The 14,941-nt window shown below is 47.6% G+C and overlaps 1 long non-coding RNA gene across 1 annotated transcript; it reads left to right on the top strand.

Moving 5' to 3' along the window:
* The first annotated feature begins 8,238 nt into the window (after window positions 1-8,238).
* On the top strand, window positions 8,239-10,885 carry LOC144140857 (uncharacterized). Its single transcript, XR_013316367.1, has 2 exons — window positions 8,239-8,336; window positions 9,530-10,885. It is a non-coding gene; the product is annotated as an uncharacterized LOC144140857 (long non-coding RNA).
* Window positions 10,886-14,941: the final 4,056 nt, after the last annotated feature.

Raw genomic sequence — 14,941 nt, forward strand, 5'->3', positions numbered from 1 at the left:
GGAGACTGACAGTGATCTGCAAAGAACCACCAGTTAGTCTTTATGCTAAACCAACATTTTAACCATGAATGAAGTAAGTGTGAAAGGACTAACAGCTGGTACCCTTGCCGTTACTCCCAAAAAGGACTACTGCTAGTGGCAACACATTTAGTCCCCAAAAGAACTAATGCCGATTCCCCGTTAGTCGGTTTTGGTTAATAGTGCAGAAGGCAGGCCACATATCTGGCTAAGAAAACTTAAAGAAAGGCGAGCCACATTTTCTGCTTTACACCTTCTAGAAAATTTATTCATACGTACCTTACATGTATTACAAAAGTATGAACCGAGTAAAAGTATTGTCGTGCAAAATACTGGGTGCAAATATAGTTTACACCAGATATTTTCCGCATTTCATTAGTCCTAAGTCCCTCCGGTTTTTGAAATATAAACTACCACTCAGGCTGATCTAAGGTGGAAGAACCGGAAACATGTTTTGTTGTAATTAATGCTGATTCCCCAGTTACATGTACGACAAACCATGTACGAAGAAACAAATATGAAAATGTATGATTGCCAATTTGAAGTCCCAATTTGGCCACCTTTTTACACTGCTTTGAGAACCAGTCGTTGAAGCAAAGATTTGTGCACAATAAAGTTTGAACGTGTAATTATGCTCGCATTCATAGCTCGGCAAAACTGGATGCGACTCACTCACACTCACTCAAAAAAAATATATTTATCCTAACGCACTCACTCGCACTCGCGCTCGCCACTCCACCCTCACCACGCGCACTCACTCGCACTCACCCTCGCCACTCCGCCTTTACTACTCCCACTCACTCGTGCTCACGCTCGCCACTCGTCCCCACCACTCGCACTCACTCGCGCTCACGCTCTCCATTCGTCCCCACCACTCGCACTCACTCAAGTTCCCGATCACCACTCCGCTCTCGCAACTCGCACTCACTCGCGCTCACGCTCACCCCACCACCCTCACTACTCGCACTCACTCCCGCTCACGCCCACCACTCCGCTCTCACAACTCGCACTCACTCCCGCTCACGCTCGCCACTCGTCCTCACCACTCGCACCCACTCGGGCTCACGCTCACCACTCGTCGTCACAACTCCCACTCACTCACGCTCACGCTCACGCTCACCACTCATCCCCACCGCTCACACTCGCTCGCGCTAACGCTCACCATTCACATTGGCCGCTTACACTCCCTCGCACTCGCACTCACCACTTGCAATGGCCACTCACACCCACTCGCAATCACCACTCGCTTCCTCCACTTACACGGACTCTCCACTCCCATCACCCGCTCACGCTCACTCACAACCACCGCTAATTCACATTCCAACTGTCTTCGTTTTTTTACAGCACGGGAGTTTAAACTTTGCCTTTATTTTAAACCACATGAATGGGGTCTCAATTTTTCCTTAATATGTATTCGGTTATTATAAGCAGATGTCTTGATATGTCACTTTCCAAGCGGTAATCGTCGCTGGATTCTTTTACGAAATGAACAAATTCTCAAAAATTTGCCTGAAGCCACTTATAACTTTTTATTATTGCCCATGCTATTTCGCTCAGATTCTACAAAAGAAAAGGAACACTGAAACTTTTGACAGCGGTGGCAAACGTAAAAGAGATAGTCTAGTTCGGAAGAAAAGTTTCGAAAAGCTGTTGCCATCTGTCAAAATACTGGCCAGCACGCGCAAATATTCCTATCTCGAAGCGCGCTATCCGAGCCACTAAAATTGCGCAGTCAATTCGCTCTGGACAACCCTCCAAACAGTTTATTTCAAGAGTAATCCCAGGCGAAAAGGGCGCAGTGCGAGAGTGTCTAGCAAAACACCGCCACAAAAAGATTGAAAATGGCAAGCAAGGCGGAGGAACGCTACTGCAGCGCTTGGGCTTGAGCGCTTGGCGGAGACAAGGCGAGGGAGAGAGGCAGCGCCACGTGGTCGCGCCAAATTGGTGCCGCCTGACTTTAGCCCGGGGTTACTCATGGAGACGAGTTGCCTGGCACCGCTTCTCTCCTTGTCCCTCTTTCTAACGGCGCCAACCTGCCGCAGAGCAAAACCGCAGATTGATCCTATACTACACCGTCATGCGCCCGCACCGGGCACCGAAACAAGTTCACGTAGAAAGTTTATACAAAATACCGGGGCGAATAAGTCATCGGACACACACACGCACGCACACAAGCACGAACACCAACGCACTTGAACACGCGCACGCGCGCATACACATATGAACTCGCACGCACGCACGCACGCACTCATTAACTCACTCACCCATTCACAAATTACGCTATCCGACTGCCGAAAACACGTACTATTCGTCACACCCCCCCAGGGGTCACAGTATCCCTCCTCTAGTCCGCACACCATCGGCACGCGGACGACGATCTACATACGGGGCACAAAATATAAAGAACACTAGACTGTGAAGCCCTTTTCAGCGAATAAGCGCAGCAAGTATGACAGGGACTACAGTGTTTGGGCTGACCACAACGCTAAATACGAAAATAAAGCAGCAGAAGCAATTTCGCCTTCATAACTAACTGGTTGTCAAGCATGAACGGACAGAATGAAAAAAAGGAAAATGTGGAAGCCCAGGTTCCAATTTCAACTTGGGCAGGCAAGTTCACACGCGTAATGGTAAATGACCGTCGATGACAAAATAGCAGCAGGAACAGCGAGTATCTTACCTTTCGCGATCTGAAGATATAAAATATATTTTTCACAACATGCACGCAACAGTAACGATTCGGACTCCGCTATTCGGTAAGGCGAATGAGGAGTCAGACATAACGTGCGGTTCTTGTGAATCTGCACGAACGGATACACAAACTTCAGAGGGAGACAGGGAACTCAACGAAGGGGTGCAGTCGGCGAGTCATCATGACTAATACTATGTGAGGTGATGCTAAGGCGAGCTTACTTCGTTTGCTTGCGAAAGGTACGTACATCGGCGTATATGAGTCAATGCAACATTCACGCAACATAACGAAACGTAAACGTTTTGGTGAAGTTTGCAATAAAACAGCAGCGGTGAAGTTTTCAGGTGTGTCAAACACCCGCACATCAGGAAATCACATGCCTCAAGGCACGCACCGTAACTGCCGTAGAAAGATGTGTGACGCCAAGTCCGCGTGGAACCGAGCATCATAACAGAGCGCCGCCGTAATAAGTAATGGCAAACACTGATACGTTTAATACGCCAAGGCCTCCAAAATGCGCTACTGCTTCGACGACACTCAACTCGCCCATCCGAACCATTTCGCCACCCTGATGCACGAATCCGTAAAAATCTGCGAAACCTTTTCAAACGAATACGGGCACTCACAATTTGTGCTTCCGTACAGCCGGCCTATTGACAGCTGCAGTTAGCCGACCAATTATGTACACCAAGTACTACGGCACTAGACCACGGTGCTTCCTAGTGCCCCCATCGCAGCGCTCAGCGGTAGTAAAGTGCAATCGCTTTGTTGCGACGACGTTACCGACACTAATTCCCAAACAAAACGCTGCGAGCCAGAAACATCGTTCGGTGAGAGTGCGCGCAACAGCCCCTCAATGAGTCATGACAGTGAGAGTATCAGTGCATTATGGCGTGAGACGTCCATCCAAATCGTATTCCTAAATCAACAGGTCAGTGGAGAGTTGATTCCACGGTGCCTTAATTATAAAGGGGAGTAGCCACATATTCCCGAAGCTAAAGGCAGTCGTTCCATTAACTAGTGGCTGTGCGTACGAGTGGATATCGCCAGCAGCAGTTACCACAGCAAGCGACTTTTGTGACGAATGCCAACAGCGAGTGATGCTCACCGCGGTAAGCCCCGCACATCGCGCAAGAAGCGCGCGTTCACACGCCACTCATAAGTGGCGAGCCGGGCTCGCCGCGAGTGGAACTCGCACTCGCGAGTGGTGAGTGGGGTTCACCGCGAGTGGCTTTCGCACTCACGAGTGCTGAGCGGGTCTCGCCGCGATTGGAAATCGCACTCATGAGTGGCGAGTGGGGCTCACGGCGAGGGCAACTCGCCACTCATGAGTGGTGAGCGGGGCTCACCGCGATTGGAACTCGCACTCGCGAGTGGTGAGTGGGGTTCACCGCGAGTGGCTTTCGCACTCACGAGTGCTGAGCGGGTCTCGCCGCGATTGGAAATCGCACTCATGAGTGGCGAGTGGGGCTCACGGCGAGGGCAACTCGCCACTCATGAGTGGTGAGCGGGGCTCACCGCGATTGGAACTCGCACTCGCGAGTGGTGAGTGGGGTTCACCGCGAGTGGCTTTCGCACTCACGAGTGCTGAGCGGGTCTGGCCGCGATTGGAAATCGCACTCATGAGTGGTGAGCGGGGCTCACCGCGATTGGAACTCGCACTCGCGAGTGCTGAGCGTGGCTCGCCGCGAGTGAAACTCGCACTCGCGAGTGGTAAGGGCTCACCGTGAGTGGCGCTCGCCCTCACTCGCACTCGCACTCACCAGGTTAAAACGACGGTGAGGCTCACTTACCACTCACTCGTGAGTGTCGAGTGGGAGGTGTGTGAGTGCTCTCATGAGTGAGTTTGCCGACCTATGGGTAGGGACGACGTAAATGCAGAGATGATAGCTGGGGCAGTGAGACGGTGATAATGGTGGCCAGCACCCGCTGAATGTTTGTGGCTTCTGCCTGCCACAAATTCGTCAATCGACATCGGAGCATTACAAACCATCCCGCCGAAAATATCGCTTTGGCGACCCTCATCAAAGCACGCCCCTTCTTTTCCTTCGTGGCCTGAGAGTCAGCGCATGTGCTCAGCCGCAGCGCATCTTCAACGAAGCTGATGACTGTCTCATTGGGCCCTTGAATTATCGCATTAAAGGGACGCTGAAGTGAATTTGTCAAGCTCCCGTTTTTGCTTGCACTGCGTAGACTGGCTCAAATTAGCCCACTTTTCATCGTTTATCCGGTTGACAAATCGGTAATTATTTTACAAAGCCCGAAAGAAGAAAAACTACCATGCGCGGTTTGCGGCGGCCGCACCAACTAAAGCTGTGACGTTGGGAGGAGCGGGCACCGTGATTGGACGATGCCCAAGGTGAGCAACCAAACAAGTTTCGGTTTCGGTTTCGGTTCTGTAAAACACAACCGGTGGCGTTGTTGGATGGGCATTTTCAATAACTCAGTAATCATCGTACCGCGCTTCTGCCATGTTGTCAGCTGTAAAAATGCATAAAGATAAGCCTCCCAGGACGGCTTGGAATCGTAGCATTCACTAGCCGAGACCTACGCAGTGCATGAACGCCCTCCGCGTACCCGCAGACGCCCAAATGTCATGCGCTTTTCCCCCATATTTGGAGCTTGCCTCCCTCATGCCTGTATCGTAAAAAGCGTGTTCGCACCAGGCCAAGGGTCTGTTCATTCTGGCCTGTGCCCACTGCCTGCAAGCAGTCGGTGCTTATGGCAACAGCACGCCAACGAGAACTCGCTAGCGCGCCAGTGCCAGCCTGCGCGCGTTTTGTGAACTAGTTCGTGTAGCCATGAACATTGCGGCCAAAAAAAAGGTGAACCCAATATAGAAAACATCGGCGGAAAACAAAAAAGTTAACTTACAAAAAAAAAAAAAAGCACGCACCCGCGGGGATTCGAACTCGTGACTCGCAAAACATCTGCGGTTACATACCCAGCGCCCCAGACCACTGAGCCGCGGAGCGGGCCACGAAGGCGTTGCTAATATAGGGTATATATTGTACAACTGGTTTACACTTTTATTTAGTTTTGGCATTTAGAGCAGCTTAGGTGACTATTTGTTGTACTGCGATCGTGCAGTAAGCATCGCCCGAGTTTCCACAGTAGCTCACGTCTAGCAATTGCATTTCGTAGACGGAAAAGCGTTGGCAGATGCGTAGTCGTGCTGCTGACCGCTGTGCTTGTTCGCCCAGCGCAAAAAAGTGCTTCCCGCGCCCTAGTTTTACACTGTACGGTAAATATATCAGTTTATTTTATTTCCTTAGTACCTATACTGACTTCGCTGAGTCTTCTCCCGCCTTCAAGAGGCCTTATATTTTCCTACTGGCGTGAAGCGACCTTGACTTGGAGCTAGAAACAGTGTACAAACAAACCAAGTAAAGAAAGGCACATTCTTCCATTCACAAACGTGTCCTGGCTTCGTTTCAACTAAGCGAACGAATTGCGACCAAGCAATTTTTTTTAACCTCCTTGATTGCGACGACCCGCCGGCGGCCGGCGGACGAAACGCTGGGCGGACCGACTCTGTCGGCCGGGGAGCCGTGCAGTAGCGCAGCCGTGGCGCAGCCAATTGCCAGCTCTTCCCCTCCTGACGTCACGCGAAAACGCCACAGAAAATGGGCGAGTGTAAAGAGAGGAGGACAGCATTTTCGAATTAGTTTTTCTACTAAATAAAATCGCGTAAACGCACCTAGAGTGGTCGAAACATGGCCTGGGGACTCCGGACTACAATTTGCGCTAGTAATCCCGCAATGTTTACATATCACTTCAGTGTCCCTTTAAAGGAGCCATGAAGAGAAAATGCAGGTTGGTTTTATTCGAAAGATTTCGTGTTTTATAGTGCCCCCAGCGCTTGTCCGGATACAAACGGTGCTTTATTCACTGAGAAATTAAACAATTTAGGTTAAAATTTTGATTTTCCCGCTCAATCGTGCGTTTTTGTGGTCCCAAGTGACATCACGGGAACCGACCGCTCTGCAGCCTAGAGTACCTTCATTCACGCATCCGCCGTACAGGGTAGAGACACGGAACGCTGCCGCCGCCATGTTCGGTTGCTCGCTCGCCGCCGAAGCAAGTCATTGTGTCAAAACCGCGCTAAAATTATCGCCGCAACGCGGTTTACTGAAGAAGTTTGAATCATATTGTCTGTTTCGCGTTGCTAGGTCTCGTGGGAAACGAAAAGAATAACGCGTTGAGCCCGTTGGCCCAATTGCGGCGGCACGGGACCTTTCAAAGGTTGTCTCCACCCTGTAGCGGTGTTGGTTTGTTCCCGCGTTTCTTTACGTTCCGTAACTTAGATGGCGCCACCATACCGTGGCAAGCGTTTGGTTTGTTTTTGCCCGCATTTAAACCTGGCTTGTTTTTGTTCTGGGAGAAAATATTCGTTCCCTGAAACAGTGCTCGCTCGACAAATGGGGTCACGTAAGACACCGTTGCTTGCGTCAATCGGCCAGTGTCGTCTGAGACAACCCCAAGCCCCGTAGTGCTGTGCAGCTAAACCAAAGCATGCTGTGCGCAGTACGAACAGCAGAACGCATCAGTACTTCTATGTTTACATGTGCTTTCGTAACTTCCACTGTTTGTCCCATCATTCCCATTGCTTTGTAAAGAATGTGCCCTAAATTTAAGCGCAAATCGCTCGTTCGTCTAGTTTGTAAGCTCTACCTAATTTGCGTCTGCTTCTTCCAGCCTCCGCAAATCGCAGAGCTTAGCCCATGTGACATCACAGGTTCTGTTGCGGGAAATGAGCTGGTGGGTCGCATGACCATTCCCGTTTTTCCTAATTATGTAGCTTATTTGAGCGAAGTTTACGTTAAAAGTGGTGTCAGTATGATTCTAACGAGACAATCTTTTGAATGAACCAAACTTGTGTTTTCTCTTCATGGCTGCTGAGCCATGAAGAGAAAACACAAGTTTGGTTCATTCAAAAGATTGTCTCGTTAGAATCATACTGACACCACTTTTAACGTAAACACCCCTAATAAAAAAGCAAAGCGCGCGTTACAAAAAAAAAAAAAGCAGCGACGTGGGGGCGCGCTCACGCTCCCCTCGCGCGGTGCGCACGACTCCTTCAAGCCCGACGGTTGGCTTTCCCACGCTGCTTTGGATGCTCGGCGGTCAAGATGGCGGACCTATGCGCAACTCTGCTAATATACACTAGAGGGGACACTGGCGCTAGTGTCTATGCGAGCCGTTGATCGTCTGCTTCAACCCCCATGATGGCGGCCATGCCAGATAGACGTGTGATTTTCGAACTTGGCTTGACTATGCCAACATCTTGACTTGACTCGAAATATCTTTTTTTAAATTGAAAAGCTACAACTGATGTTTATTACAGTATAAATTATTAGTCACATAAACAACTTGTACTATACGTTAAGTTTGAATTAAGGTTTAGAAGTACTCTTTTATAAGAGGGGAAGTGATTTGTGAACGGCATACGCGGCTGAGTTTAGCGGAGCCGGTGATTCGGCGGCGAAGCGTATTTTTTTCGTTTTTTTTTTTTTTTTTGCTTGCGAGTCGGCGGTGGGATGTGTCTGCTGAAGGGCCGCTGTACAGCGTTAAATTTCGTTCTGGAAGACTACGAGTAGCGGAGCGACGCGTCATATAACCCCAAGTAAGTATACACGGTTGTTGTTCATTTCCACTCATAAGTGTAACTGTTGTCGCCTTACCCGACGTGCGGTCAGCATGCTGACAAAATCGTGAAAGGACGCTGAGTAACAGCTGATCGTTTGCTTTGGTGCCTTAAACAAGCCATAACGGCCAACTCGACCACGGAACTCGACCATATCACCTCTGTTCTTCGCTAACACTCAGACGATGTTTTATTGACCGGATGGTTAATCGGGTTCTTTCTTTGTTGTACTATTCGTGTATTCTTGATGTCTTGACGCACTGTAGAGCTGTTTCTGTGAGCAAATGTTAATTTTATATGTTGAGAGCGACAAACGTAGGAAACAGGGTATCTTATCAGGCCACACAGCGAAAAAATTCTCGTACTTCATTCGTGTTAACCTTCCAGAAGGCGGCCTCGTCTTGCTAAGAGCGGCAGGCATGCAGGGCGTTCTGGAGCAGTGGGCTGCATTTTACGGGAGTTCCTGATTTTGTGAAAATTGCCGTGTAGAATGTTTCTATTAGATGACCAATAACGCGCACTGATATATCTAAGCACCGTGTGTGTACATTACACGCCCACAAGTACCAATCATCACCTGTCTAACCGAGGTCTCACGCCCAGATATAACCAGGTACGCGTGTGAAATTAAAGGCTCTCTATTTTTTCCAGTGCCTCTATACAGTTTGAAATTACGTGCGAAGGTGTCAAACAGCGTAAATGTTGCTGATCAGACGGTGCTTGCCTAAATAGCAACTAAATAGTGCCTCTGAGGTACCATTTCCATAATACACAAGCTGCCTTCATGCATTCGTTGTTCCGTAGCTGTTCCACAATAAGTTCAAAACATTTACTCATTTTGTGTGGTTGTTCAGTCTTGAATAATCCAACTGCTAAAGTCATGTCTTGTTAAAGCACGACCTCTGAATACATTGTTGGCGTCCTGTGAGTTCATTGTATGTGCCTTCTCTTTGGTTTAAGTAGTGACTTCAGTGTCAACACGGCAGCGCGCAGCTGATCGTAACTGTCTGTTTTTATGAGAAAACCAGAGTCATTGAATATGTTATGTTGCTGAAACCCTTTTTGTAAATAAGCATGCTAGTGTGCTGGATTTTAAGAGTACATACTTGTGCTCTAAATACCTGTACAAAAGCCTTGCAAAACCTTCAATGATGCCATCCATTTCGATACAGGTCCCAGCTGTGTCAGCAGTGCAAGGAGCAGACCAGCAGGCAACACAAGAAGCTGCACCAGGCATGCAACCAGTTTCCAAGTCAGGATCATTGGATGGATCATCAGCAGCGCAAGACAAGGCAGGCATGCCGCCAAGCTGCAAAAAACACAAAAATTCTAGCAAGGGCCACCGTTGAAAAAGCAAAAGGGCTTGGGGAGAGGTTGATTGCAGCCTACAATATGTAAATAGTAAAAACAAACCTGTACATTCAGCTGCACAATAAAGAGAAAAACAAGTGGTGAGGAAAGTGCCTTGTAGTGCATGGAAGATGTTCTTTGAATCTTGCTTGTTAGGCACTCAAGATTCAAACAATTTTTCTCGGGTGCAAGAAAATTAGTTGTTCGAAACCATCCATTGTATGCATAAATGTGACTTATAGCAGTGGCCTCATTTGCGATAGCCTTGGCACAGCATGAAACCAACTTCATTTAACTACTATGAGCAGCCATTTGAAGTCTTGTGTACGTGCTTATTGAACTGAAAGAATGAAGTGGAAGTATTCTGCGTGGTATTTTAGCCCACTGTGTTCCAAAGTGGTATTCACTTGAGGGACCCTGCTGAGGAGGACTGTGTGTGGTGACAATGACTGTGAGAGAGCTGGCACGTCCTCACTGCTCATGTAAATCTCTATTGAAGCCAGGTTCTATTGTGCACCTTCCACAAACTTTTTGTGGCGCCGCCACCTCCTCCAGCAACATATTCATGAAGGTGTGACGTAGGGGATCAGCTTTCAACACGTGAATGTCAGTTAAAACTTACATTATACGTTGTGGCTGCAGTGTTTTGTTTATGCACCATTGATGTCTGCCCAAACAATGGATTGAAAAATGTTAAGCTGCCCTTTCCCATCTTGCACTGTCAGTATGGCTCAAAAGGTTCTGATCAGTGGGGTAGAAGGCTGCCTCACCTACTTCTGGCTGTTATCAAGTTGCAGATTGTATCCACCCACTGCTGTTCACTGTGGCTGTATATTGTCATGCCGAGTGTACGCTGTTTTAAGACCCTTGTTTTGTTCGTTGATCAGATTGTTGCCCTGCTTCTACTGTGCTGGCAGATGCTGATCGAAACACTTCTGCTCTACAGCTATAAGCTTTTCTAGGGTTCCTTTCATGCAATCTTTTTACCGTAACCTAACGTCGCATTTGTTCGCCACTTACAGTAACCATTTTGTTGATTCCTGCATAAAGCAGCCTGCGTACATCAGTATGCTGGTTGCGAAAATGGCAATGCTGGTAGGTAGCTACAAACTAAATCCTGGTACCAATATGTTCACAGTGGCTCTTGGATGGGACAATAAATACATTGATGCGACATGCTTATGCCTTCACTCATTTTCGCTGCATAGTTTGCATGTTTCCTGTTTACCAGCCTTCAAAAGTTCAAAACAACTTCCTCAAGGTAAGCTTGCACTCTTGCTTTTGATGTATTAAGCAATGCTGTGTTTTTTTTATTAGTGTTACAGAGTATGACTGTGGTGAAGGCTTTTTTATAAATGAGTGAAACGGAATTCTGCACTTTGCTGTTGGCACAATAAATTCACAGTACTCGCCTAGTGCAGCCGCCAACTTTTTCTCTGTGATCAATATGCCTGTCTCCAGGCGCTGAGTCAGGGTTCCACTAACGCAAACAGTTGCTACAGCAACACCTGCCACTGGATGGGGAACACCCCAGACAACTCCAAACATCCTAAGGACATCCCAAAAAAGGACCTAAATCCCATGTCCCAAAAAGCACAGCCTATGGGCATCCCTGGGACTTCCGCACTGGGAGAGTCCTAAAAATGTCCCAGAATGGCTGTTATTGGGATGTATGCGGAAGCGTGTGCGTGGTTTCATGTTGATTCGGTCAGCTAGCCCAATGTTTTATTTTTGTGTAGAATAATAAAACTCATAGGCGCGCATAATGCGCGCGAAGGAGCGAGGTACAGCTGTACAGCAAATGCCTTGCGCGTCAACCTATAAAAGAGCACCCGTAGGTAGCGCGCCATTGTTACAGAAAGTGCTTCAGAGAAAGGCTATTAAACCAACTAAAAACGCTGCTTTCGATTACGGCAACTTTCTCAGGGAGGAAAGAACCGTCCCGCTCAAATGGCCTGCTGCTTGGTTCTGGTCCTGGTTCTGCCTTGTTGCCATTTTAGTTCGTAATTAGGTAAAATATTTATAACTATAAGTTAAAAAACTATTTTTTATTTTATTTTAATTATAACTCAATACATTTTTAAAGCTTGATTGTTATTCTACACCATTAGAGACGTCTGTGTACTTTTTACGAAAGTGTGATTCAGCTGATTCGGCCATAGCAGTTTCATAATAATAAACATGGCTGCCCGCGGATGGATGATGGAGGCCCGTGGATGGAGATTAGAGTGAACTGGAATACTTATGGAGATGAAGCTGCTGGAACGTCATTTCAAAAGGTAACTATTGCGAGTCGTTTATATAAACCACTCAGTGTTTAAACAGTTTAAACCCTTCCGATGCCATTCTTGTGTCTTATGCATTATTTCTTGCTCTGTGGTCAAAAGTAGGTGCTCAGTGCGGAAACGGCCGAAAGGCTTCTCCCGGTGTGGCGGGAAAAGGGCAACATTTGCTGCACTGTTTTGCGTCGCTGAACTTGTTTTGTACCTCTAGCTGGTGATTAGTTTGCGGCTGATGGCGCGCGATTTGAAATTTATGTACACTTATATTTCATTCCGTTAGCTTTCCTCGGCCGAATTACGGCAAGCGAATGGCCACAGAATATTTGGCAACCGGTGTTCAAGAGGAGACCGGCCTACGTAAGGTATCTGGTTATACGTCATTTTTTCGGCAAACGGCATACAGCCGAACAACGGCACGCGCGTGGGCGCCGAGAATTCATGGACAGACGTGTTTGGAAGGAGACCGACCGGTTTTTTTCTTTATTGCCGGTCTTCGACAGTGCAACACAACATAACGGTATACTACAGAAAACACACAATCTACAAAAAGGCCGCCATGCCATGATGGACTGGCGTTGTGTAGAAAAACACGTTAATTCAGTGATTACGTAGCACAGCTGCTCCAACCAGGGTGAATTACCAACAGGTGTTCACTTTCAAAGTTCGTTTTCGCCGTTGCCCTGATGATCCACTTCTTTGTGGGCCTCTTAAAATGCTCATCATGTTATTGATTATACCGGACCGCCAGCAGAGCAACGGGTTCAGTTTTTACCGAAACAGTTTGGAACCGACTTTGGCACTGCACTGTGGAGTAGCCCGAAGTACTTGGTGCGAATAACGGATCATCTGTTATTCATGGGAAAGGCCAGAAAGAAGATTTATGTACCTTAGAATACTGATTTCTGGCATATTTTAAATGTTACATATACATATTTTAAATAAATATTTTAAATACATATTTTAAATGTTATTGGCCCCTTTCCAGTCCGAATATATGCAAAATTTTTGTGAATTCTTCTGCGTGATTTATTTATTTCTTCGCTACAATGTTTCACCCCGGAAGCAGGAGTTATATTTTCTCTTGTGATTGAAGAGAGAGCTCTTTAAGCTAGGCTCTTATTTGCAAGAGAATCATGAATAGGTCAATTGTTTTTACATACGGAACCTTGATATGGCCTGTTTTTCTGTGTTAAGGAAATGTCAATGGTATAGGTTCATGCTGTGACAAAAAACAGTACTAGCTCATGAGTTGGAGATTTGTTGCCATACATAAATGCATAAAGGGGCAATACGGATTGTGTGTCACACACAAATATTGCAAGAGAAGGCTGACTTTCGCGGTTTAAAAAACAAACTTTATTTGTAGGAGAGCACCTCTGGTCGATTCCGTGGTGGGTTCCAACTTGTTCCTTTCGTTCCTTTCTTCCACCCAGTTTTTGCAGAAGTTATATGACTCTTCCGGCTGTATACGCCTCACGACCGAACAAGACAGTAATGTAGTGTCTTTCATAGCACGGGTCACATGGTGACGTTAAAACCCACAAACAAAACCACACGACGAGGAAACGCAGTTTGCTTTGTCTCGGTAACAAAGCCTTCTCGGGGAATCGGCTCAGCATGAAGCAGCACGAGCGGGCTGGATAGAAAGGTGTCCACGCTCCAGCTCTGCCAGTTGACCCTCGTCAACAAAGCCGCCACTGATAGGTCACACATTCCTGGGAAGTTCATCAACGATTCCCCACTGCCCTGTCTTCGGAATTCCTTGATCGCCCGCCGGTACCTGCGGCGCCAGACAATGATGCCAAAATACCGCATTGTCTTATCATAGGTGAAGCCCATGTCCGTCATTAACCTCCACAAGGTGGTTTTCGTGAAGTTCGGCAAGTCGTCGTCTTCGTTCCGCACACTTTTGCACACTGTCCAAAGTCGGGATCTTCCTCCTGGCGTACATGCTCTGCACTTTCAGACGGATGGCGTGGACTGTGAAGCTGTCATGCTTGATGGTTCGCGTGCTTGATATCGTCACGTCGCGAGGTCTTCTCTTTGGAGACACCAAATTCCCACGCAGACACTCCGCCTTCAATTTCGCCACGGTACGGGGAGATACTCAGGTGTCCTCGCTCACAACACTCAGTACTTCCTGCGCAGATTTCACCGGGAAATGCATCCTGGTACGGGCATACACATTTGCAATTACTTGCTTGGCGTTCGTTGACAAATTTGATGTGCAAACCCTCGATAAAATGCGTACAGGAGACGTGGTCGAAGCCCGAGAGCTGGACGCCGTTTTTTCAACGCTTCCTCAAAGAGTAAACAAAAAACGGCGTTCAAGGTTACGTGGAGAGCGAAAACCTGATACGAAAGCGACAAACATAAAATACAAACTCGCATATTTCGATCGTTTGTCCGGCAACACGGGCGTTTTTTGTCAAGCTGATGATAAATATTTATGCTTTAAGGTTGCCGGCGAAGCATTTATTGTTTCTGGCTCACCGCAAGCAACCCACTACTTTTGGTCGCGGAAGCACACAGCGCAAAGAAGAGGGCTAGCTTTGACAGCGTTGCACTTGATGTATGAAACGGAGTATATAGCGCCCCAGACCACTCGGCCACGGGGAGAGCTCCGCAGCCCTTGGTAATATAGGGTATATATTGTACAACCAGTTTACACTTTTATTTAGTTTTGGCATTTCAAGCAGCTTAGGTGACTATTTGTTGTATTGCGCTCGTGCAGTAAGCGTCGCCCGAGTTTCCACAATAGCTCACGTCTAGCAATTGCATTTCGTAGACGGAAAAGCGTTCGCAGATGCGTATTCGTGCTGCTGACCGCTGTGCTTATTTGCCCAGCGCAAAAAAGTGCTTCCCGCACCCTAGTTTTACGCTGTACGGTAAAAATATCAGTTGATTTTATTTCCTTAGTACCTATATTGACTTCGCTGACTCTTCGCCCGC

Source organism: Haemaphysalis longicornis, unplaced genomic scaffold (assembly GCF_048455015.1).
Source record: "Haemaphysalis longicornis isolate Haplotype H1 unplaced genomic scaffold, Haemaphysalis longicornis Haplotype H1 scaffold_52, whole genome shotgun sequence".
Classification (NCBI taxonomy): domain Eukaryota; kingdom Metazoa; phylum Arthropoda; class Arachnida; order Ixodida; family Ixodidae; genus Haemaphysalis; species Haemaphysalis longicornis.